Here is a 26,748-nt window from a genome sequence, read left to right as displayed (position 1 = left end):
ATATTTAAGAGTATAAGATGGTCTTTAAAAAAAAGAACCAGTTAAGAGATAAAAGTAAGGAGCCATATAAATAGGCATACTATATTACATTTAAATACCAAGTCCAATTATATAGGCTGTAGTAAAGTGAAGAAAACAACTAAATGATACAAGTAACTGCACCTATTAATATATACACATTTTCACTTATGCATATACACTGTTGAACACAAAACCAAGTGCTGGCTGATTTATAATTTTTTTAATTAAAATTAAGAGATGCCAACCCATCAGTGGCCTCATTTCCATTTCTACTCAAATAAGCGAACAGTATAAAAAACTGGTAACTCCTAATACCAGTACACAGTAGACATCAATATATATTTCTTTTTAAAATGTAAAAGCTCCTTCTTTATTCTTTTACATAACTGGTATTTTTTAAAAAGAAAGTATGGTTTCTCATAAATATACTATTTTTTAAACTGACATGAAACGATGCTACAGAGAATATAAGGTAATGGGAACTCTCATATCCTACCCTAAGGAGCTTAAAATGATAAAGTTTTCAAAGGTAATCGCATTGTCTATCAAAGCTTAAAAGGCAGTAGAACAGAAGATAGAATCTAGGAAGGGCAGGGGAAAGGTGGGGGAATAGGGAGAGATTTGTTAAAAGATACAAAATTGCAGCTAGATAGGAGAAATAAGTTCTAGTGCTCTATACCACTGTAGGATGACCACAGTAATAATATACAGTTTCAAATAGCTAGAAGGAAAATATTGAATGTTTCTAACACAAAGAAATGGTAAATGTCTGAGATGATAGATATGCTAATCACTCTGATAAGATCACTATACACTAAGTATCAAAACATCGCTATGTAACCCATGAATATGTACAATTATGATGTCAATTTTAACAAAATGTAATATAATTTTAATACGAAATTTTATACCAATAAGCAATCATCCCAAGGTATGAAGTGATATATCAAAGAATATTAAATAATTATTAATAACTAAAAAGTAGTCATTCTAAATGTTCCTCTATAAGAAATTGAATAAATCATATTCACACAACAAAGCACATTTCAAATGAGACAGGAAGATGTCTATGATGTACTAAATGAAAAAGCAAGTATCAGAATGACTTGGACAATAAGTCTCATTTTTTCAAATTCCGCTAATAAAAATGTGTATGTGCATGCTTAAATATGTATACGTATTAAAATATGCATAGGAAACAGCTATAATACATATCAAACTTGCAGAGGGTTTACAGAAACTCCCTCCTACTAAATAGCATATTAATTTATAGGTACAGCTAATTACTCCCTAAAATTAAAAAAAAAAATCATAGAGAATATTTTAAACTGTTTTAATCAAATATTTGACAACTTGAAGCATTTTTTCATCTTTTTCCTAAGTAATTTTCCTTTCTCCTAATATTTGTTAGTTACTATATGCAAGCTGATGTTTATCCTAAAACATATTAACCATTATCCTCTCAAACTTTAAAGAATATTATATTTAACTTTGCAGGATTACACATAACAAAAATACTATGATGCAAAATAATCCTTGTTCTATTCAAAGATTTAACTTTTTAATATTTCACCCCAAATATTCATTATCTTTTAAAATAAAACAATGGAACATATTTTTAAACAAAATTTAAATGGTTTCTATAGTAATAGATAAAATGCAGTATCTTATTTTTTGTTTACATATCCTATAGGTGTAACTAACATATTGTCAATAACGCTTCAAAATATTTTCCAAAGATCAAAACTATTAAGTGCATTAAGGTTTTTATCTTGACTTGCAGCATAAATACTTCTCCAGCTATACTTGAAGAAAAATTTTATTAAAAAAGTAGGCCAACTATGTACTTCATTAAACATTTTAATATTTAAACTTGATTTTCAAAATATTCCTGCTCACTAGAATTCATACTTGTAAAAATAGTTTTACTTTCCTAAAATACTTTTTTAAAGGATGGAAAGAAATACGTTTTTACTTTACCTAGTTGTTGGTGTTCGTATTTGTCATAATTACTATGACAGAAATTGGTTCCACCTTGCTCATCCACTGTCTTCTCAGATGAAAGTGAGCTAAGATGTTTCATCTTAACTAATCTTGGGGAACTTTCCTGAGTACTAGTATCCAAAACCACATCTCCCGAAATAATGGGAGTTACAACTCTCTTTAAAAAATCCATTTTAAGGTTTTTCTACATTACTAGGCCCACAAGCACACAGAAAGGTGCCTATACCAACTTCCTTGATGAGAAGTTCAGGTACGCTATTTGTGTCAAAGAGCAAATAAACGTCATATGAATGTAGGCGGTGCTAAGCCCCAGTCAGTCAATTGCCAGCTGTTTTGAAGCTGATTTTTAGGACATTCACTGTTCATGCTGATAACAAACCAAACAGCTATAGACCATGAAACTGCACTTCATGTACGCGTACATGTACAATGGGTGTTAACGACAATACTGAGACCATAAAACGTTGAGCGTCCATCTAGTTAAACATTTAGATTTTGAAAACTTTCGCTGTGATCACGTAAAGAGAAATTTACTTTGGCCTGAGGTGTGTCTTCCTTTTAAATAAACTTAAAGCTGATGTGTAAAACAGTAACTTGTATTCAAAAGATAATTCTTATCATTTTGAAAATTCACTAACAGACCTCAGGAATGTCAACTTTTATAAAACATGAAAAGGAGTCATTTAAAACTTTATATTACGAACATTCTAAAGTTACTTATAAACACCAAAAACACTCCCTATTACAATCAATGATACTTATCAATAGTAATGGTGAAAACTTTGGCATGAATAACCAAAAAAAATTGGTAATTTTAAATATATGTATCTAAAGACATAAAGCTGAAGAACTGAAAGTATAAATTCTTAAATTCAATAAACACAGTCATCAACATTATATGTTTTTCAAAATAATTGAGCACCCTACAAAATATTTGGAAATAGCAAAAGTAGCCAATCCTACTGCCTTGATGTAATTCAGAAGTATAACAAGAGAGTCCAATAAAGGAATATCTACAAAAGACTTTGAAAACTGAAAGTTCTCTTCCTTCCTTTGCCTGCCCTCTCGTGGGGTTGTTAAGTGAGCAAGAAGGAAATGAAAACACAAAGGTAACAGGGTAAAACCCCTAAGCAATCATGTCTATAACTCTGAATGACACATAATTTAAAAATCTGATTCACTTAGTGAAACACAATACAATCTCACTCTTCCAATGCTCAACATGAAGAAAATGATTTGCATAGTATTTCAAAAGATGAAGCACAAATGATCTACATATAAATCAGGAAAAAATGGTTGAAAAAATTAACTCTAGATGGATTAAAGACTTAGATCTAAGACCTAAAACCATAAAAACCCTAGAAGAAAACCCAGGCAATACCATTCAGGACATAGGCATGGACAAAGACTTCATGACTAAAACTCCAAAAGCAATAGCAACAAAAGCCAAAATTGACAAATGGGATCTAATTAAAGAGCTTCTGCACAGCCAAAGAAACGATCATCAGAGTGAACAGGCAACCTACAGAATGGGAGAAAATTTTCACAATCTATCCATCTGACAAAGGGCTAATATCCAGAATCTATAAAGAACTTAAACAAATGTACAAGAAAAAAACAAATAACCGCATCAAAAAGTGGTCAAAGGATATGAACAGACACTTCTCAAAAGAAGACATTTATGCAGCCAACAAACATATGAAAAAAAAAAACTCATCATCACTGGTCATTAGATAATGCAATTCAAAACCACACTGAGATACCATCTCATGCCAGTTAGAATGGAGATCATTAAAAAGTCAGGAAACAACAGATGTTGGAGAGGATATAGAGAAATAGAAACGCTTTTACACTGTTTGTGGGAGTGTAAATTAGTTCAACCATGTGAAAGACAATGTGGCGATTCCTCATGGATCTAGAACTAGAAATACCATTTGACCCAGCAATCCCATTACTGGGTATATACCCAAAGAATTATAAATCATTCTATTATAAAGACTCATGCACACGTATGTATACTGCGGCACTGTTCACAATAGCAAAGACTTGAAACCAATCCAAATGCCCATCAATGATAAACTGGAGAAAGAAAATGTGGCACATATACACCATGGAACACTATGCAGCCATAAAAAAGAATGAGTTCACACCCTTTGCATGGACATGGATGAAGCTGTAAACCATCATTCTCAGCAAACTAACACAAGAACAGAAAACCAAACACCACATGTTCTCACTCATAAGTGGGAGTTGAACAATGAGAACACATGGACACGGGGAGGGGAACATCACACACTGGGACCTGTCGGGGGTAGGAGGCTAGGGGAGGGATAGCATTAGGAGAAACACCTAATGTAGATGATGGGCTGATGGGTGCAGCAAACCACCACGGCATACGTATACCTATGTAACAAACCTGCACATTCTGCACATGTATCCCAGAACTTAAAGTATAATTAAAAAAAAAAAAGAAAAATGGGTAAATTTCTGGTTCTGAATTACTTCGTTTTTAATCCTTATTCTCCTACCACATTACTTATTAAGTCAACTATTCTTTTTTCATTTATTTAAAAAGCATTAAAGATCTGTTCCATGTAAAGCACTAATATAGTATTAAGGTTCAGAGAAAGTTTAAGGATTTATTAATACAAATCCTGTCTCAAGAACTCCTATAGGAAAAAAACAACAAAGTCAAGTAAAAGACATAAATTTGTTGCCCTGAAGCAGGTATATATTCAACAGGGAAAAAGCACTGATTTTTAGAAGCAGATTGTCTCTTAATCTTCAAGCATAAAAGTGTCAAAATTAAGATCCAATCAGTCTATTCCCCACAAACAGAAAAAACAACTTGTTACAATGGTAAACTACATGCCTTAATATGCCTACAACTCATTCCTTTCTCTCCCTCTCTCCCTCCTTCTCTCTCTGGATATGATCCCATGTTATTTCCATTTTGTCTGTGGTTTTCCCCAGGTCCCTCTGCAGGTTGTCCTTATCTATGAAGCCCAGAAACACAGTGTACACAGGAGAATGCTAATTCATGTTTGTTCATGACATGCAAGACAACCATTTATGTCACTGTTAACCTCACCATTCTCAACTGCACTTTCAACTGGAGAGAGGAAGGGGTTAAGGTAATAGGGACAGGATTAGGTGTTATAGAAGATCCCATAGATTTTTCTCTGATTTCCTTCATTCAACAAACATTTGTTGAATAGCTTCTCTAATGATCTGTGCAAGATACAAAGGCATTGAAGATATGTCTCTCTACCCAAAAAGCTGACAACTTAAGAAGGGAAATATACTCTCACAGTTATAATATTCTGTGTAGGGTTGGCCAAACCTTTGTTAAGCCTGCACTGCAGTTCAATTTCCTATGCTTCATCTGCTTCCTAAGCCCCCTCATTATAGGTGTTGATTGCTAACAAACACCAAAAGGATCCACTCTGAGACATACAGCAAAAGGGAAGCACTCCAGTAATGAAACTGTATTTATTACTAACAGGATCTATGAGGAGGAAATGCCACAAAGCCTTGTTTACATGTTGATACTTCTAAGCACTTTAGCTGATTACCACAACTTTTAACTCCTGGTATAACAGTTATAGGATCAAGAAACTATAGTAGAACCTCACAGCTAAAATACAGCATTTAAAAATCTTTTCAGACCTCAATCACTATTTAGCCTTGAGAATATTTACTATAATCTTACCGTATCACTTGAGACAGTAATTTCTTGGTGGTAACTTGGATCATCTAATCCTACGACTCTTGAGTGGTTTCGGGAATTAAGCATTAGATGTTAACCATCCAAGATACCAATAAATGGCTTCAGCTCTGAAGAAAAACAAAATACATTTACACGTTAGGTGCGTTTAACACCTGTGTGTTACGCACATCCATCCTTACTCTGAATACATTTTATACATTTTATACACTAGTGTCACCTAGTGCTGCAGATATCCTCTTTCAATAATGTTGCATGACATTTTTTCTAAGTTTTTCATTATGGAAAATTTCAAACTAATCCAAAATTATTAAGAATAGTACCATGAACCCCCCACCATTCCCAGCTTCAACAATTAACTCATGGCACATCATGTTTCATTTATATCTTCATCCACTTTCCCCAACCTTTATCCCAGCACTCTGGATTATTCTAAAGCAAATTCCAGACATTATAACATTTCATCTGTAGATAATTCATTATGTATCTCTCCAAGACAAGGATTTACTTTGTAAAAATAAGTTAATACCATTATAATACTTATATTAATAATATAATATCAACTACTAATCATCACTTAAATTTCCCCAATTGTCTCATAAGTCTCTTTTTAACAATTTCCTCTAAATTTAAACAAAATTCATACAGGCAATTGTGACCATATCTCTTAAATAAATTTTAATCTATAGTTTTTCTCCTCCCTTTCTTCTGTATAGAGTGACAATGCTTGTACTAGCCAATGATTAAACTAATACACCACAACTTAATTATTCAATAATACATTATTTTATTCACTAAAATAAATATAGATTTGTAAAATAGTTCATGTATCTGCTAGGCCTGGTATTTTTTTTTTTTTTTATACTTTAGGTTTTAGGGTACATGTGCACAATGTGCAGGTTTGTTACATATGTATCCATGTGCCATGTTGATTTCCTGCACCCATTAACTCGTCATTTAGCATTAGGTATATCTCCTAATGCTGTCCCTCCCCACTCCCCCCATCCCACAACAGTCCCCGGAGTGTGATGTTCCCCTTCCTGGGTCCATGAGTTCTCATTGTTCAATTCCCACCTATGAGTGAGAACATGCGGTGTTTGGTTTTTTGTCCTTGCGATAGTTTACTGAGAATGATGTTTTCCAGTTTCATCCATGTCCCTACAAAGGACACGAACTCATCATTTTTTATGGCTGCATAGTATTCCATGGTGTATATGTGCCACATTTTCTTAATCCAGTCTATCGTTGTTGGACATTTGGGTTGGTTCCAACTCTTTGCTATTGTGAATAGTGCCACAATAAACATACGTGTGCATGTGTCTTTATAGCAGCATGATTTATAGTCCTTTGGGTATATACCCAGTAATGGGATGGCTGGGTCAAATGGTATTTCTAGCTCTAGATTCCTGAGGAATCGCCACACTGACTTCCACAATGGTTGAACTAGTTTACAGTCCCACCAACAGTGTAAAAGTGTTCCTATTTCTCCACATCCTCTCCAGCACCTGTTGTTTCCTGTTTTTTTAATGATGGCCATTCTAACTGGTGTGAGATGGTATCTCACTGTGGTTTTGATTTGCATTTCTCTGATGGTCAGTGATGATGAGCATTTCTTCATGTGTTTTTTGGCTGCATAAATGTCTTCTTTTGAGAAGTGTCTGTTCATGTCCTTTGCCCACCTTTTGATGGGGTTGTTTGTTTTTTTCTTGTAAATTTGTTTGAGTTCATTGTAGATTCTGGATATTAGCCCTTTGTCAGATGAGTAGGTTGCAAAAATTTTCTCCCATTCTGTAGGTTGCCTGTTCACTCTGATGGTAGTTTCTTTTGCTGTGCAGAAGCTCTTTAGTTTAATTAGATCCCATTTGTCAATTTTGGCTTTTGTTGCCATTGCTTTTGGTGTTTTAGACATGAAGTCCTTGCCCACGCCTATGTCCTGAATGGTATTGCCTAGGTTTTCTTGCAGGATTTTAATGGTTTTAGGTCTAACATTTAAGTCTTTAATCCATTTTGAATTAATTTTTGTATAAGGTGTAAGGAAGGGATCCAGTTTCAGCTTTCTACATATGGCTAGCCAGTTTTCCCAGCACCATTTATTAAATAGGGAATCCTTTCCCCATTTCTTGTTTCTGTCAGGTTTGTCAAAGATCACATAGTTGTACATATGCAGCATCATTTCTGAGGGCTCTGTTCTGTTCCATTGATCTATATCTCTGTTGTGGTACCAGTACCATGCTGTTTTGGTTACTGTAGCCTTGTAGTATAGTTTGAAGTCAGGTAGTGTGATGCCTCCAGCTTTGTTCTTTTGGCTTAGGATTGACTTGGCGATGCGGGCTCTTTTTTGGTTCCATATGAACTTTAAAGTAGTTTTTTCCAATTCTGTGAAGAAAGCCATTGGTAGCTTGATGGGGATGGCATTGAATCTATAAATTACTTTGGGCAGTATGGCCATTTTCACGATATTGATTCTTCCAACCCATGAGCATGGAATGTTCTTCCATTTGTTTGTATCCTCTTTTATTTCATTGAGCAGTGGTTTGTAGTTCTCCTTGAAGAGGTCTTTCACATCCCTTTTAAGTTGGATTCCTAGGTATTTTATTCTCTTTGAAGCAATTGTGAATGGGAGTTCACTCATGATTTGGCTCTCTGTTTGTCTGTGATTGGTGTACAAGAATGCTTGTGATTTTTGTACATTGATTTTGTATCCTGAGACTTTGCTGAAGTTGCTAATCAGCTTAAGGAGATTTTGGGCTGAGACAATGGGATTTTCTAGATATACAATCATGTCATCTGCAAACAGGGACAGTTTGACTTCCTCTTTTCCTAATTGAATACCCTTTATTTCCTTCTCCTGCCTGATTGCTCTGGCCAGAACTTCCAGCACTATGTTGAATAGGAGTGGTGAGAGAGGGCATCCCTGTCTTGTGCCAGTTTTCAGAGGGAATGCTTCCAGTTTTTGCCCATTCAGTATGATATTGGCTGTGGGTTTGTTGTAGATAGCTCTTATTATTTTGAGATACATCCCATCAATACCTAATTTATTGAGAGTTTTTAGCATGAAGGGTTGTTGAATTTTATCAAAGGCCTTTTCTGCATCTATTGAGATAATCATGTGGTTTTTGTCTTTGGTTCTGTTTATATGCTGGATTACATTTATTAATTTGCGCATGTTGAACCAGCCTTGCATCCCAGGGATGAAGCCCACTTGATCATGGTGGATAAGCTTTTTGATGTGCTGCTGGATTCGGTTTGCCAGTATTTTATTGAGGATTTTTGCATCAATGTTCATCAAGGATATTGGTCTAAAATTCTCTTTTTTGGTTGTGTCTCTGCCTGGCTTTGGTATCAGGACGATGCTGGCTTCATAAAATGTGTTAGGGAGGATTCCCTCTTTTTCTATCGATTGGAATAGTTTCAGAAGGAATGGTACCAGTTCCTCCTTGTACCTCTGGTAGAATTCAGCTGTGAATCCATCAGGTCCTGGACTCTTTTTGGTTGGTAAGCTATTGATTATTGCCACAATTTCAGAACCTGTTATTGGTCTATTCAGAGATTCGACTTCTTCCTGATTTAGTCTTGGGAGGGTGTATTTACAAAGGGACTTAAACTCCCACACAATAATAATGGGAGATTTTAACACCCCACTGTCAACATTAGACAGATCATCGAGACAGAAAGTTAACAAGGATATCCAGGAATTGAACTCAGCTCTAAACAAAGTGGACCTAATAGACATCTACAGAACTCTCCACCCCAAATCAACAGAATATACATTTTTTTCAGCACCACACCACACCTATTCCAAAATTGACCACATAGTTGGAAGTAAAGCTCTCCTCAGCAAATGTAAAAGAACAGAAATTATAACAAACTGTCTCTCAGACCACAGTGCAATCAAACTAGAACTCAGGATTAAAAAACTCACTCAAAACCGCTCAACTACATGGAAACTGAACAACCTGCTCCTGAATGACTACTGGGTACATAATGAAATGAAGGCAGAAATAAAGATGTTCTTTGAAACCAACGAGAACAAAGACACAACATACCAGAATCTCTGGGACACATTCAAAGCAGTGTGTAGAGGGAAATTTATAGCACTAAATGCCCACAAGAGAAAGCAGGAAAGATCCAAAATTGACACCCTAACATCACAATTAAAAGAACTAGAAAAGCAAGAGCAAACACATTCAAAAGCTAGCAGAAGGCTAGAAATAACTAAAATCAGAGCAGAACTGAAGGAAATAGAGACACAAAAAACCCTTCAAAAAATTAATGAATCCAGGAGCTGGTTTTTTGAGAAGATCAACAAAATTGATAGACCGCTAGCAAGACTAATAAAGAAGAAAAGAGAGAAGAATCAAATAGATGCAATAAAAAATGAAAAAGGGGATATCACCACCAATCCCACAGAAATACAATCTACCATCAGAGAATACTACAAACACCTCTATGCAAATAAACTAGAAAATCTAGAAGAGATGGATAAATTCCTCGACAAATAGGCCTGATATTTATCACATCTACAGATAACATTTGGGATGCATATTTTTCAGAGTCTACCTAAAATAACTCTGAGGGCGTCATGGACCATGAACTACTACTACACCATATCTGTAATACTTGGATGGTTACTAAGAATAAAGAAAATGACCACAGGGAATTGTCTTTTTACCATTTATAAAGATTCCACATTATCAGGCACATTTCATGTTTTCTTGGCTTTTTTTTTTTTTTTTTTTTTTTTTGACGCAGTTTCACTCTTGTTGCCCAAGCTAGAGTGCAGTGGCACGATCTCAGCTCACTGCAACCTCCACCTCCTGGGTTTAAGCGATTCTCCTGCCTCAGCCTTCTGAGTAGCTAGGATTACAGGTATCTGCCACCACACCCAGCTAATTTTTTGTATTTTTAGTAGAGATGGGGTTTCACCATGTTGGCTAGGCTGGTAGCCAACTCTTGACCTCAGGTGATCCTCCTAAAGGCTGGGATTACAGGCGTGAGCCACCATGCCTGGCCGCTCTTGGTATTTTTCTATAGCTAAAATAAGACAAATTTTAAATCTGGCACTGAAACTCAAATTAGCCTTATTTTTAAAAAAAAGTTGCATATTAGTTTTTCTCTTTAATTAATTTAATCCCCAACCCAACAGAAAGGGTTAAATATCCTGAAATAGTAATTTGTACTAAAAACTCTTAATTTGAAATTCCTTTAGCCAAGTTAGAAAAATACAATATTTCATTTACTCACAGGCATAATCAATTAAATCATGACTAAAGCCAAATCTTCAAAGTCAAAAATCTGGGAAATATGAATAAAATACTAACTTGTTTGTGCTTGTTCATAATATCATTCAAACTTACTGGAATTTTTGACTGTTCCAGCAAATATTTCTAAAATTTATTATCAATATGATAGCTAACAATCCTGCCATAATTCTTGATACTTTGCTTATCTTAGGTTCATGGAATCATTTCTCCCTCAAACCTAAAAAAAACGAATGTGACAAATAGCATGCCATGTCTTGTGGGCACGGTCCTGCACTGGACAATATTTAATGAGATTTAAGCTATCTTTCATTTCATCTTCTGGGACAAATCACAAAACCAGTCACTATTGGAGTACAATGCAGTTTTAGGAATACGGCAAAAATCCTACCCGGGACCGATTTGTACCACCATGTCTAGGTATTTCATTTTGCTTTGCTTTTGCAGTCTTCTGCTCAGACATAGCAAGTGCTAATGTCACGCTTTTGTTGTATGTGTTTATCCTTCTTGTAATCACACTGTCATGCTTGTAATCACACTGTCATGGCACTATGTCACTTTAAGACTTCTCAATATTTGTCCAGAGTTTGCAACGCTTCTTCAGCAGACACACAACCTTGCTATTTTCAACTTTTCACTTTTGATAAGATAAAATAAATGCATCTTTTGGTAACCCTGGAAAACACGTGGTTTATACTTCTCTGGCTTTCTTTATAAGTTATAATCACTTTTAGCAGGGCTGGATTGGTGGGGGTGGGTCTTTCTGGGACTTTTTTGGTCTGTTTACTTGCAGGACAATCACTTTTTCATCTTGTCTCCATATGTATTACTTAACATGGGATTAATTTTTATTTTCATTCCACTTGATCAGAGAACATTTTATCTGTAAAGAAGAGTAATTTTTGCTACTACTTTTATAATATTATTTTGAGACACTGAAGATCAGAGAGGTTTGGTAATTGTACATGGTCATGCTATACAAATAACCATTGCTGTTCTTATTTAAAACAAAAAAGTTCAAATAAAAACGGACATCAGTTCGTATTTGACAACACCGAAGAGAAGATTGTAAACAGCCCAACAGCACAAGCTTTGAAGGGCAAGACTTTTCACCTACAGCCAGAGTAATAATGTAGAATCTTCCACGTGTAACAAATAGTGAACAGTGGTCCAGCTCTGGTGCTTGGGAGGGCCTCAGGGCAAATGAGGTGGTGGGGGGAGGGGGGCGGAAAGCCTCACTTCACTTCAGTACACAAAGCAAAAGAAAGCTGAATGGGTGTTCAAATAACACATGAACCTCATTCCTTTCTGAACAGAATTTCTAGAATAATAACAGAAATGCCACAAATTGATCTTAATTTTAGGAAGACATTTGATGTGTGTGTCTCTGACATACATTAATACAGGAAACAATAATCCCAAGCAAAAAGAGCAAAAATTCAGGGTAAATGACTTTCAGAGATGTTCAATATAGTATTCGCAATACTTGTCTGTATGCCGGGAACACTCCACAATTTGAATAGAACAGAGAAGTTATGGTGCCCGGCATATGGTAGATTTGAGCTCAACATAAGGAACAATGACTTAATTAGTATGTAAGTAATACGAAGACTGCTTCATAAAAGACTGGGGTCCCTGCTCAGTGAGTCTTTAGGCAACAGTTGTTAGGAACGCTAACATTCTTACAGAATGTTATAAAAGGGATTACGCCACCGGGTAAAAAGATTATGGTAAATTACCTCAAAGATCCAAGCTCAAACTCTAAATCTAACTTCAAAATGTATTTTACATTATACTTGAATACTAGAGGGTGTGGTGACTTAAAAATTCATATTTCAACTAAAGCGAGAAACCGCACTATAAGATATGGAATCTATGAGGGTCAGTTCCTGTCATTCTACTAAAATTAATTCTGGGAATCTTGCAAGGCCTCTTAAAATGATGCAAAAACCAAAATGACACAAGTGTTCTGACAGCCTTTTAGAGTGAGGATGCAATAGTTTTCAAATAAATTTAAAATGATTATAGTTCCTGTAATACCAAAATAATTATAGAAAACGAAATGCAGTAACTTCTTTAATCTGCCAAAGATTGTATAAAACAAGAAAAATTTGCTCACAAATAATCAAGCGCAGGCAGCAAGCAATTAGTCAAATATTGTTTATATCTGACTGGTAAAAATCATTTAAAAAAAGAATTTATGGTCATCCCTTTAATTACCAAAGAAAATTCATTATTTGTAAAATTATCAGTGGTTTTATCACTCTTCAATTGCTAAGTGATTCACTTTTTCTCTTGAGAAATGCTATAATTTTTAAAATTTTTAAAAAATGAACTTGCATTTAACCTTCTCTTAGTCAATTTTTTTTTTTTTTTTTTTTTTTTTTTGGGACGGAATCTCACTCTGTTGCCAGGCTGGAGTACAGTGGCACGATCTTGGCTCACTGCAACCTCTGCCTCCCATATTCAAGTGATTCTCCTACCTCAGCTTCTCAAGTAGCTAGGATTACAGGCGTGTGCCACCATGCCCGGCTAATTTTTTGTATTTTTAGTAGAGATGAGGTTTCACCATGTTGGCCAGGCTAGTCTTGAACTTTTGACCTCAAGTGATCCACCCACCTCAGCCTCCCAAAGTGCTGGGATTACAGCGTGAGCTACCGCGGCCAGCCTCTTTCTAACCTTCTCCCAAATTTCAGTTTTAAAAGTATGGAAACATACTACACTGACTAATATAATTACAGATTATATTACACGACCTGCTAAAAATGCTGTGTAATGATACTCAGCCATAATATTTGGGCTTCACTGCAAAAATCTAAATTTCTTGCTGATAAAGCAATGTTCTCTGCAGGTGAATTTGTCAACATTTTATTGACTTTACATTTTCAGCCAGAACAGCAGTTATTGTCATATTACTTGATCTAATGAAAACAAGCAGCAAATTTTCCATTCACAATTTTAAGAGGAAGTTTTCTATAACAGTTTCATTCATTAAATCAAATGAAAACAGCATCACAGTGGTACATTTTCTTATACACTGATGAATGAATATGTATTTTTAGAATAATTTTCATACTACATTTTCATGTTGGCACAGAAAAATGGAATTCAACTACAAATTTATCATATAAATCTTTCCATTCTACATCTAGAGTTAAGCACCAAGAGAAAATTTTTGGACAAATTCAGAAGTAGCCCAGTTAAGACATCAGTCTGGGATTTACTACATACACTCCTAACTTCTGAAAATCTATTACTATAAGTATACCACACATAAGTTTACAGAAATCATACACTCGACAAATATTTATTAAGCAGAACTATCTGCCAGTATGAGGGAAAAAAAGTGAATAAAACAAAAATCCCTATCCTTGTGGAGCTTACATTCCAGTGGGAGCTTAAGGCTTTTGGAGTTACTGCTTTAGGAATCTGAAAGAGGTGGAGATGTCATCTTCCAAAAAGCACATTTCTATAATTTTGAAGAGTTGAGCCTTCCTAATCCAACCATTAATTATGGATTAAGAGCCTCTGATAAAAATCCTCCTTATACTTATTTTCTATGCCTACCATTTATAGTAGGTTTTTTTATTTCTTTTTTCTTTTTTTTGAGACGGAGTCTCACTGTGTCACCCTGGCTGGAGTGCAGTGGTGTAATCTCAGCTCACTGCAAGCTCCGCCTCCCAGGTTCAAGCCATTCTCCTGCCTCAGCCTCCTGAGTAGCTGGGACTACAGGCGCCCACCACCGTGCCCAGCTAATTTTTTTTTTTTTTTTTTTTTGTATTTTTTAGTAGAGATGGGGTTTCACTGTGTTAGCCAGGATGGTCTCGATCTCCTGACCTCGTGATCCACCTGCCTCGGCCTCCTAAAGTGCTGGGATTTCAGGCGTGAGCCACCACGCCCGGCCAGTAGATTGTTTTACAATTTTACTATTCATAGTAAAACATAGTACTTCTTTTTTTCCATTAAAGCAATTACAGCCTTCCACCCTCAATAGAATGTTTTCTGTTTATTCCATTTGTACTGCTCATGAATTTCTGGACTGTCAGATTACACATTATCAACATGGTTTTTCTAGAATAACCAACCCTAATGTATTCAGTGGCTTCATATGGAGACTTTCTTTACTGATTTCATTAATTATTCTCTGGACTCCCTTAAGTTAAAATGCTCTTCTCCCTACCACCCAAACCTAGAATTAAAGTCTGCAGAAGTTGCCTACAAAGTCTCTGGAAGATGATATGCCCAAGAGAAACACACGATAAATCTTTAACTATTTAACAGAAATTTCAATTAATTCATCCAAAATTTTCTGTTCTTGCTTGTCAGAGGAAGGGAACATGTGACTCCTTAGAAAAATTCTTTTTCATTTAAAGATGCAGCATCTAAAATGCTTTCTAGGGTCACCTGTAATCAATGTGTTAACCTTTTATATGTATAGTTTTTTAAAATTATACAATGGAACTTATTCTATCTAATTATGACCCCAAGGTCCTATAAGATCAAACATCAGAGAAAATGTGTATAGATGATAGGTATATTTTACATGTTTATATAAAACAATTGCAATGAAAAGGTTTCTAAGTTAATAAAAATGTTAACTAAAAGAGAAAAATGAATAAATAGCTGCTCAAGGTCATAAAGTAAGCAAGTGGCTACAATTTAATCTCCAAAGTTTGTCTTTCCTCTTTTTCTCGTGTTCACTGCCTCCAGCAAGCTTAGAGAAGCCTGACTTCTGTAACAGAAACTATGAAAGCACAAATTGCCACAGATGATTTAGACAACCCATTTCTCCCAAATTTATAGCCCCAAAACAACTTTTCTAAATTTAAGGAAGGAAAGTCATTTGTCACCTGCAATCTCACAACTTGTACCAAAAGCCTTTAAAATGTTTATGATCTTTGACCCAGTAACTCCATTTCTAAGAGCTTATTCTAGAAAGATAATCAGACATGCACACACAAATTTATTTGCAAAGATGTTCATTGTACTATTATTCCTATGAGCAGAATATTGCAGTAGAGACAAAGAACAAAAAGGACCAGTTGAAAAAAAAAATCATGGCACATTCCTAAGATGAAATGTTATCCATCAATTTCTTAAAAATATATTGACTACTTTGCAATAATATTCAACATACATTTTTACAAAGTGAAAAAAAATACATTTGGAAGCCAAGAATACACCTAGAAGGATACACTCAAATTGTCAAAGTATTCAACCTCCGTTTCCTCATCTATATAATAAGGATGATAAATCTCTTAGGGCTATTTTCAGAACTAAGTGTAAAAGATGAAAAGTGCTTAAATAGTGCTTGACACACAGTAAGTACTCAATAATGGTAATATTTATTAACTTATACCACAAATGCTGATAAAATTTGCAACAATTTCCCAAAAAAGTAATGAAGAAATAAAAATTACTCATAATTCTAACACCTAGAGGTAGCCACTATGAATTCATTTTACCATCTGGGTTAATTTCTTTCAGGTCTTCCTGTATAAATTAAACACTGTATACATTGTATACAACCGGAATCATATTGTACAATATCTAGTGGTTACAAAACATTATTTTATAAATATATTATCTTCATTTAATCATTCCACTAATATTGAGCATTAAATTCAATTCCTTTAGGCTCAGGAAATGAGCACCGCAGTGCTATTTCATGAACGTTCCTGAGCAAATATAATTCAGAAAATTATTCCTCAGAGAAGAAAATAAAGACTAGAAACTTATAATTTCATAAATAGTCTAGATGGGGAAATGTTGAATATAGGATACTGAAGAGAAGAAATAAGAAACAATTATTTTTATTAGCCATATTCATGCTGGGAGGCAACAGATTGTATTTAGCCCTGAGTTAGGATTTTTCAATCTCATTTTTGCATTATTTTTTGTGACCTGGAGCAAAGTCCCTTCTTCACATTTCTTAATATGGGCCTAAATCGCCTTTTTGACTAGGTCAGGAAGTAGTACAGTATAATGTTTAGATACAAAGGCTCTGGAATTAGGTTAAGTTTAGAACTCTCCTTTATGCTTATTTCCTGAGTTATCTAGGACAAGTTAGTTAAACTCAAGCCTTAGTTTCTTTTTATCTTTTTTTTTTTTTTTTTGAGACAGAGTTTCACTCTGCCGCCCAGGCTGGAGTGCAGTGGCGTGATCTCAGTTCACGGCAACCTCCACCTCCCAAGTTCAAGTGATTCTCCTGCCTCAGCCTCCCGAGTAGCTGGGGCTACAGGCACATGCCACCACACCTGACTAATTTTTGTATTTTTAGTAGAGCCAAAGTTTTGCCATGTTGGCCAGGCTGCTCTTGAATTCCTGACCTCAGGTGATCTGCCTGCCTTGGCCTCCCAAAGTGCTGGGAGTACGTCACCGCACCCGGCCTAAGCCTTAGTTTCTCACGTGAAAGTTGGAGGTTGTAATAAATATTGCTTATTTATTATTGTTTTAGGTTTACGTCATATAATTCATGTTAAGGTGTTACCAAAATGCTTGAAATATGGCAAGTACTTAATAAATGGAAACTTCCTGTACTATTGTCTATAAAAATAAAAGAATGGACTAAAAGATCTCTTTAAAAAAAGGTTCAATTCCTCATTTCTATAAGTAATATTGTAGTGAATATCTTGACTAGCAATCTTTGTACACATCTTTGATTTCTCCCTTAAGAAAAAGTCTTGAAACAGAATTGCTATTTCAAATGGTATGAAATACACTTGGCTTTACTCCCCTGCTGACCTATGTGGAATGTAGACACATACTGCCTGTTAAAAAATGCAAATGTCTTCCTTTTCTCCATGAGTACTTTAAAAGCTGTTAATTGGCCTTTTCACTGTAATTTTTCTACTGTTTCTTGGTACAATTGCTTGTCAGGTATTTCTTTTTTCCACTTACTCCATTTAAACTATCTCATTTTCCTTTATATCACTCTAACATCCCATACACAAATTTAATTATCATAATTCAGTACATTCTTCAAAAAGGTTTTTAAGATTCTTCTTTATCTGTCTAAAAACAGAAGTCCTTGTCTCTTATAAATGCATACTGAAGTATTTACAGGTGAAATGTTGTGACAAAGAAAATGCCTCAAAAATAATTGGGACCTGCAGAAAGGGAGTGGGTAACAACAGTTTCATAAATGTTTGAGCTGAGGAATGGGCACCTGAGCATTTATTCTACTATTCTCCCCGTTTATTTTTTAATCCCTCTCAGTGGGAGAAAATTGTTTTTAAACTATACCTTTAAAAGAAGACGTAAATATTAAAATAACAATCATGGTTTAGCTTCACCCATTGATACAACAAAATAATAATTCAGTGATTTAAAAAAAAAAAGACCCAAAATACTTAAGCCAAATTCAAAAGTGAAGGAAACAACTACAGTATTTAGAATCTCTCAATTATATTTGCCAGTAATTCCCACAGATAAAAACATACTACAATGCATTTTTCCAAACCATGGCTTCAGCATACCATGCTGATTCTCCAAAACAATATTAGTATTTATATTGTGCATTACAAGAATACAATTAGGCCTCTGTATGTGCCCACATGAATATTTGATAAGGAGTTTTATTATGTACTAGTATTAAATAATCCAAATTCTCTTGGTGACTAAATCACATCTTGGTACCAAGTTAGGCACAGCATAAGCAATACTTACAGATTAACAGAGCCATCAAAGTGTTTTATTTTTGCCCAAAGGCATGCAAGGAAGACCAGCATAATGAAAAAACTATCTCACTGCATATTTTTTACTATCACAGGGAAATATCACCTGGTTTCTGGGTAGAAAATACTTGACTTTGGTGTCAGACATGAGAGCAAGAGAGCACAGCAAAGAGATTGAGCTGCATATCTAGGGATGAAGAACAATGGCTGCTCCTCAGGTTTCAAGTGGGGGGTGGGAGGTGGAGGAGAAGACACATTAAAGATATGTTTTCTAAAATCTTTTCACTTCAATAAAAAAATACATTTAAAAAATGTATTTAAAAATTTATAATACTTTTTTTTTTGAGACAGTCTCGCTCTGTCGCCCAGGCTGCAATGCAATGGGGCAATCTCAGCTCACTATAACCTCTGCTTCCCGGGCTCAAGCGATTCTCCTGCTCAGCCACCTGAGTAGCTGGGATTACAGGCATGTGCCACCGCGCCCAGCTAAGTTTTGTATTTTTAGGAGAGACAGGGTTTCACCATGTTGCCCAGGCTGGTCTTGAACTCCTGACCTCAGGTGATCCACTTGCCTCGGCCTCCCAAAGTGCTGGCATTACAGGTGTGAGCCACCATGCCCAACCTATAATACATTTTTTAAAACCCAGTATACATATACACAATATAATATGATATATTTGAAATAATCTGTAATATGCTTTGGTAGTCTCTAATGTAATTACAGGAAAAACAAGTGTTATATTCTAGTCATTTCCCACTAAAATTATTTCTTGACTTCAATAATTTGTAAATCCCTGGCCTAAAAAAACTGCCCCCTGGTTGGACATGATGGCTCACTCCTGCAATCTCAGCACTTTGGGGGGCCAATGCAGGAGGATCACCTGAGCTCAGGAATTTGAGACCAGCCTGGGCAACATAGTGAAATCTCATCTCTAGTAAAAGTAAAAAAAGTCAGCTGGGCCTGGTGGCACTCGCCTGTAGTCCCCGGCTAAGGTGAGAGGATCACCTGAGCTTGGTAGGTAGAGGCTGCAGTGAGCAGTGACTGTGCCCCTGCACTCTAGCCTGGGCAACAGAGTGAGACCCTGTTTCAAACAAACAAACAAACAAACAAACAAACAAAAAATTGGCCCGCATCTCCTGCTTACTGAGCAAAGGAGAAAATGCATAAGAATCAATGAACTACTGTTTAAACATACCCCTAAGAGAAGATAACCTCCAGAGTTTCTTCCTGTTTTAGAGCTCTGTGGTGCTGTAAGAGTTGCTCTGAGACTGTGATCCTCTAAAGGGTACATACATCATTACATCTCCCACAGAAACTAGAAAAGTGGCGTTTGGAAAAATAGAGTCCTAAATAAAAATGTACTAACTTCAACTGATAATGTGCAAACTACGCATATATGTAAAGGTCTCAGTCATTTAAATGCAAGTTTTCCACATATGATTACAGGTAAAAATCAATGCTACTGTATATCATTTGAAAATCATAAGCATTAAGATGTTAACATATATTTACTGTAAATATATATATATTTGTATGTAGGTATAACGTGTGACAAAACACATAAAACAAATGCTGCAGAACAAATACTATTCTTGTTACTTTGTCCATAAATAAACTGCAAAATTATGATATAGGCATGAGCAAAGACTTCATGATTAAAGTTCCAGAAGCAATTGCAACAAAAGCAAAAATTGACAAATGGGATCTAACCAAACTAAAGAGCTTCTCTACAGCAAAAGAAACTACCATCAGAGTGAAGAGAAAACTTACAGAATGGGAGAACGTTTTTGCAAGCTACCCATCTGACAAAGGTCTAATATCCAGAATCTACAAGGAACTTAAATAAATTTACAAGAAAAAAACAACCCCATCAAAAAGTGGGCAAAGGATATAAACAGACACTTCACAAAGGAAGACATTTATGCAGCCAACAAACATGAAAAACAGCTCAACATCACTGATCATTAGAGAAATGCAAATCAAAACCACAATGAAATACCATCTCACGCCAGTCACAATGGCAATTATCAAAAAGTCAAGAAACAATAGATGCTGGTGAGGCTGTGGAGAAATAGGAACGCTTTTACACTGTTGGTGGGAGGGTAAATTAGTTCAACCATTGTGGAAGACAGGGTGGCGATTCCTCGAGGATCTAGAACCAGAAATACCATTTGACCCAGCAATCCCATTACTGGGTATATACTCTAAGGAATATAAATCATTCTGCCATAAAGACACATGCACACATATGTTTATTGCAGCACTATTTACAATAGCAAAGACATGGAACCAACCCAAATGCCCATCAATGATAGACTGGATAAAGAAAACATGGTACATATACACCATGGAATACTGTGCAGCCATAAAAAAGAATGAGTTCATGTCCTTTGTGGGGACATGGATGAAGCTAGAAGCCATCATCCTCAACAAACTAACACAAGAAGAGAAAACCAAATACCGCATGTTCTCACTCATAAGTGGGAGGTGAACAATGAGAACACGTGGACACTGGGAGGGGAACATCACACACTGGGGCCAGTCGGGGGGTGGGGGGCAAGGAGAGGGAGAACACTAGGACAAATAGCTAATGCATGTCGGGCTTAAAACCTAAATGATGGGGGGATAGGTGCAGGACACCATCATGGCACACATATACCTATATAACAAACCTACACGTTCTGCACTTGTATCCCGGAACTTAAAGTATAATTATATATATACACACATATGTGTATATATATACACATGTGTATGTATATATATGTATATATATACTCAATCAAACTAAATTACTAACTTTTAGTTTCAATGGTATTATTTTTCTCCTGCCTGCTTAATGATACTATTAAGCAAGAAAATAAGAAAAAAAAAAAACATAAGCCCAGTATAAAAAAAAAAATAACAATAAGAGGTCTATCTATCTATCTATCTATCTATCTATCACTTTCACAAGTCAACCATGATCAACAGCACTCTTAAATCCATCAGGTCTTGGCTCAAATAATCTCTGCTTTTGTGTTAAAATGAATAATTTTTCTCCAAAAAAAAAAAAGTCAATTACAAGGCTTTTTCCTATACACATTAAATTTCAATAAACTATTATGGTGTAACTGAAGCAGAAGAATAAAGGAAGCTACATAGAAGACTTGGGATTTTAAACCACAATAAAATCTTGTATAATAAGGATAATAAGGTCAATCCCTATATTTTTATATAATACTATAAAATACCACATGATACAGTAAAAGACATTTCTTATAACAGCCTGAAAATTATGACTCTTAGTTTCTTTCCATTTTTACCTAAATTTTACCTAAAATTTCCATTCTTTTGAGGTTTTGACTTATTTGGAAAAAATCTAGAATTTTACCAAAATTAATATAATTTCAGATTTGTAAATAAGGGAAATGTTTACAAACTTTTTTTTACTTCAAAAAATAATGTATTTTTACAGGTGCCAATTTTAAATCTCCAGCTCTAGTTTACATTTCTCACCTTTCTTGGATTTCTCAATGTTGATTATAAACTAACTAAAATGAAGCATACTTCTATTTTTATTTTTTGGGATGGAGTCTCACTCTGTCCCCTAGGCTGTGGGGTCTCAGCTTACTGCAACCTTTGCCTCCTGGGTTCAAGCAATTCTCCTGCCTCAGCCTCCTGAGTAGCTGGGATTACAGGTGCATGCCACCACGCCTGACTAATTTTGTATTTTTAGTAGAGATGGGGTTTCACCATGTTGGTCACGCTCGTCTTAAACTCCTGACCTCAGGTGATCCACCCGCCTGGGCCTCCCATGAGCCACCATGTCTGGCCCTAAAATGAAGCATACTTTAAAAAAGCTTCATAGAGAAGTACTTAAAGAAAAAAATGAAATAGAGAATTTGCATTGGCAAAGAAGAAATAAGAATGGTAATGATGAGGATAGTACAGAATGGGAATAGCATCTCTGGAGACTTTTCATTAAAGACCTGTTAGTGATCAAGTTGAAGGATACAAGTGAACCAATTGATGTTGAGGCATTTCCACAGGCACAGGGAGACCTGCATTTAACATTTACTGGGGATCAACCTAAGCTCCAGGAATCTATACTCAGTGGCACTTACACACACAACTGCTACCATCAAGGAGTTTACAGACCAGCTGGAAGGGATACATGGGCAGTAGCATGTTTCAAGTGCTTTGAGAGAAGTTACCTAAATATGTTCAAGCTGCAACCAGGTACAAAGGAGACAGTCATCAACCTGAGTGGAGAAGGGAACAGGAAAGACTTCACTGAAGAAGTGGTGCTCACAGCTCCTGTTACCAGAAGACTTACTATAGCCACAATCTGTAACTACATGAATGGGTTCTTGCCTCTCTTTGAGAAGCTAGCTAACTGATGACTTTTAAAAAGCTACATAAGTAACATATTCAGGTGTTGATAAACAAGATGCTTTTCCTGTAAGCCTCCATCCACAATTTCTCAACGTGACGTGATGGGCTCCAAAGCTGCATGTTATCACACACCCTCTGAGTTACACAACAGCTCCTGGCTCGGTCCCAAAAGTGGTTATCTTGGTATTGCCTCCTCCCCATGTTTGTGAAAGAAAATATTGTGCTGGGTGAGATTTACACTGATTGACAGTTCCTCTCACTCTAGAAATGTATAAAGCATAATAAGCAGTTTATTCAGATCAACATCCTCTGTAGAGAAAATAACACATTTCCAAGTTAGTAACAAAACAACATTCCAAATCAGTTTGGTCACTATGGATGACCATATAGAACATGCCACCACAAAGCTTAATCCTTCACATTCCAGTACACATCATGTAACTCTGAAAAAACATGCATATAAAAGTCAGTAGGCACCACCCCCACTCCACCCCACAAATAGGCTTTATTCTCCACAGTGGTTAAGTCAGTCTAAACAAGTAACAAATATAGGAGGGTAGAATTCAGAATTGGTTCACTGCACTCTAACAAATGATGCCCTGGAAATCCAAGTTAATTAAATACCCATAATAACAGCAGCAACGACTAATTACCGAGGGCCTACTATGTGTGACCAACTAAGTGAGATGCTTCACATATGTTACTTCATTTTAACCCAAACCAGCCCATAATTTCAGTAAATGTTAACTTTACAGATGTGGAAACTGACAAAGCTAATAAATGAACTGAAAAGTACTGTACCTCTGGATTATATTTTAAAGTATAAGCTGTTATATGGAGTTGAGATAAAATTCTCAAATTAAAATGCAATTATTTTCAATGGCTGTTTGGAAAATAAAATGCAACTATGATTTCAATATGTTCTTATATTGATTCTGAACCTCAGAACAGAAAAAGCTAGAGAACTCTCAAAAAGGATAACTACACATAATTAACACCTAACTTGCTTTAAATATTTCATGAAAAGATAAGAATTTGCCTTATCAAAAGTAAAAAATGGTGGGGGATGGGAAAGAAATCACACTGTGACCAACAAATCACAGAGATGCTTATTTGAAGACTAAATTCAATCCTCTTCTGTTAATATCTTACTATTTAAAGTTCAATGAACAACTTCATAAAGGAAAGAGATTGTCCTTTGTTTCAGCCAAGATTTTTAAATCTTTAATCTAAAATATATGCTTCTCAAAGATGGATGCTAACAATTTAAACAAGGTGCTAATTCAATCAGTTGCACAATTCTGGCTCAGTAGTTTCTCTATTTAGGGAAAATATGACAAAGTAAACAAGGATCAACAGCCCTACCTGTGGTTTAAAATGAAAACTCCCTGCACTCCACATAAATCGTCCTTCTTCTCCTGGGTCCCTACATGCCTCTTTTCCTTTTTCCTCCTCTATTTTGAGAGAATATTTGGCCCCTGGATCAGTTTAGTGGTGTTCAGGGTCATCTGAGTTGTATCTTTTGAATATTGTCTATGGATGCAGTTCCCAATCTAGATTTGCTACTACTCTTAAGAATTTTAACATACATTTAAATCATATTTAGGCTAGATATTAATGTTAACTAGAACATTTATTAGAGTAAAGCAAAAAGACAAAAAAAATTTAAGTGCTCTAGAAACCTAACACCAAGTATAGTATAATAAAGGAACAGAGTCCGACTGCCTATCGAGCACCGCACTAGGCAGTGAGAGACACGAATGACAAATAAGACACCACCTACCACCTTAAGGAATTTGTGGTGTGGTGTGACTCACCCAGCTAGCTCTATACTGTCTCAGAAGGAGAGTGTGGTAGAAAGTTCTAACACGGTACAAATGCAGTTATTACAGAAAACCAAAAGATTATTTTTTTAATATATCAGGCTTCTGAATTAATGCCATGATTATATTTGAAGCTGTAATACTCATGTAGAACTTAAAATTAGAGGGGAAATAAGACACAGGGAGGGCAAAGTGAGACATTGGGTCATTTCTCCCACCTCATCAGGTTTTTTTCACCATCACTACTAGTTACATAAATCCTATGTGAAATGCAATATTTTACTTATGACAATTTTACATTTTAAGCCTTTCATAAACCTGTCAAGCCATGAGCTACAATGAATATTTTTGCTTTTATAGATTCTCAGTTTTAAAAATAGTAACTTTCAGCTAGACACAGTGGTTCACGCCTGTAATCCCAGTACTTGGGGAGGCTGAGGTGGGAGGATCACTTGAGCCTAGGAGTTCAAGACCAGCCTGGGCAACACAGCTTACTATAGAGACCCCATCTCTAAAAAAAATCAAAATACTAGCCAGGCGTGGTGGTGTGTGTTTGTAGTCCCAGCTACTTGGGAGGCTGAGGTGGGAGGATCGCTTGAGCCTAGGAGGTCAAGGCTGCAGTGAGCTATGATTGCACCACTGCACTTTAGCCTGGGTGACAGAGCAAGACCCTGTCTCAAAAAAATTAAATTAAAAAAAAAAACTTTCATCACTCCAAACTAAATGCATTATAATTGAAGCTTACTGTACCAAATAATTTCACTCTTACCTGTAAGTACTTGCCCTAGTTACTGTTTCAAAGTAATTTTTTAAAAAAACTTAAAATCACATTGCAGAAACTAGACTCATGGTGCTTATTTAATCTTGGGCAAGCTCATTTAAAAATTCCATTGAGATACTTCTATCTTAAAATAATACAACCAAAATAGTTTTCATTAGTTAATATTATTGAAACACCAAAACTGTTAAATGTGACTTTAGAAAATTGACTTTTAAATGGGTTTAAAAGGTTTAGTTTCTACTATATTTCAGATAACAAAAATTCAGTATAGGACCAAAATTATTATAATCGCCCAACCCTTTTATTGCATCAATATGTATTAGGAGACAAAAACAACTATTTAATTCAAGAGGGATCCAAAGAAACTAAAAGTTAGATTAATATCTGTAAAGTCATATCCACAACAAATCTGTAAAAACCCCATTTCCAATGTAATTTCAGAGAAATGATTTCATATGAGAAGGCAACACAATGTATGTAGTACAGTTACACAATACTAAGCCACAGTTACCTACACAAAGTCACTTAACCTCACTTATAGGAAGAAAAGGAGAGGAAAAAAGAAGGGAAGAAAGGAAAAATTGAGTAAGAGAGAGACAGAAGGAAACCTGTAAGGATTTTTAAAAAGAGAGTATATGAAATCATTTTGCAAGCTGTAGGCAGTAAATAATAATATTAGTACCCTTCCCTTTACAAAAGAAACATGCTGGCTGGCGCTGATCTATTAACGAAATCAAATATGAGAATCAAGTAAACTAATCCTTGTCAATAAGCAGACTATTACATTTACTCTAGAAAGATACACACTAAGAAGTCAGCTAAGTGGACAATGAGTCCAAAGGTATCTCAGATAAAAGCAGAGGTACATTCAAATACCTACACATTCATTATTTTATTAACCATTTTCTGCTACCTGGCAATCAAATATTTAATGCCCTAAATATGCCATTACCCCCAGTAAGTCATAAGAACTCTAATATCACCATACTGTCATATAAACATATTTTTGTCAACCCAATATAGAGAATATAAGCACTATTTGATGTGCACTGAACTATAAAAGCTTCTGCAAACAGC

At 35.5% G+C, this 26,748-nt stretch overlaps 1 protein-coding gene across 1 annotated transcript in view; it reads right to left on the bottom strand.

Moving 5' to 3' along the window:
- FRYL (FRY like transcription coactivator) overlaps nucleotides 1-26,748 on the bottom strand; it is a 285,938-nt gene that overhangs the window by 187,601 nt on the left and 71,589 nt on the right. The window contains exon 3 of the mRNA XM_030800907.1: nucleotides 5,738-5,862. The gene's annotated coding sequence lies outside the window, so the exon portion shown is untranslated. The remainder of the gene's footprint in view (nucleotides 1-5,737; nucleotides 5,863-26,748) is intronic.

The sequence above is a fragment of the Nomascus leucogenys genome, chromosome 20, assembly GCF_006542625.1.
Source record: "Nomascus leucogenys isolate Asia chromosome 20, Asia_NLE_v1, whole genome shotgun sequence".
Lineage (NCBI taxonomy): Eukaryota > Metazoa > Chordata > Mammalia > Primates > Hylobatidae > Nomascus > Nomascus leucogenys.
This window is presented reverse-complemented; position numbering and strand designations above follow the sequence as displayed.